We start from the raw sequence: 746 nt of genomic DNA, 5'->3' as shown, positions 1-746 counted from the left end.
AAAATTTGTTTCCGGAAAGTTCCGAAGTATGTACAATTCGACGACACTTTTTGGACTTTATATTTTCGCGAGTCGTTTATATATTTTCGCGATGTGTTTATTCTCGTTTCCTCTTTTTCTTTCTCTTTTCTTTTCTTTTCTTTTTTCTCCCCTCTCTTTGTTTCGCTCTTTGTTTTGCGCAGTTTAAATCGACGATCGTCCTGTTTACGTCGTGGCACGCACAGTAAGTCTGGTTTCGATGGTGACCACCGTGACGACTGCTCCTTTCTTTTTTATATATATTTATATATATATGTATATGTATATGTGTATATACATATAATATTATATATATATATACATATACGTATGTTGCTTTGTTGCCCCTGTAACGATCATCCGATGTTTGCTTTCGTTTCAGTCGCGAAATATCTCTTTGTGAATCCTTTGCCTGTCCTTTGTTTCTCCCCGAAATTTCGAGAAACTAAACGCGCTCTTCCCTTCTTCTTCGAGATGTGCACAGGTGTTCCCGCCTTCCTATCATTCTATCTTCGTGGATAAGTTTCTTCCTTGTCGCGCAACACCTGTCCCGTCCCTCACTTGCGCCATCACAGACAATCATCTCATTTTCAGATTCGTAGTTCTCTCGAGTCCACCAAGCCGGTCGAGTAGCACTTGCGTTTTCACGGTTTAATAATCGATGCGCCTCCCAATGTGGAAGAATTCACGCGCAAACCCTAAGACGCCTGGGGGCGTCCACGTCACCG

The 746-nt window shown here is 41.8% G+C and overlaps 1 protein-coding gene across 1 annotated transcript in view; it reads right to left on the bottom strand.

The window, feature by feature from the left end:
* Window positions 1-345: 345 nt before the first annotated feature.
* The window catches only part of LOC102677007 (voltage-dependent calcium channel type A subunit alpha-1), a 123349-nt gene continuing 122948 nt past the window's right edge, over window positions 346-746 (bottom strand). The window contains exon 40 of the mRNA XM_031509983.1: window positions 346-746. The gene's annotated coding sequence lies outside the window, so the exon portion shown is untranslated.

This window comes from Apis dorsata, unplaced genomic scaffold (assembly GCF_000469605.1).
Source record: "Apis dorsata unplaced genomic scaffold, Apis dorsata 1.3 scaffold_196, whole genome shotgun sequence".
NCBI lineage: Eukaryota > Metazoa > Arthropoda > Insecta > Hymenoptera > Apidae > Apis > Apis dorsata.
The sequence above is the reverse complement of the archived record's forward strand: the minus strand, read 5'-3'. Positions and strand labels throughout refer to the sequence as shown.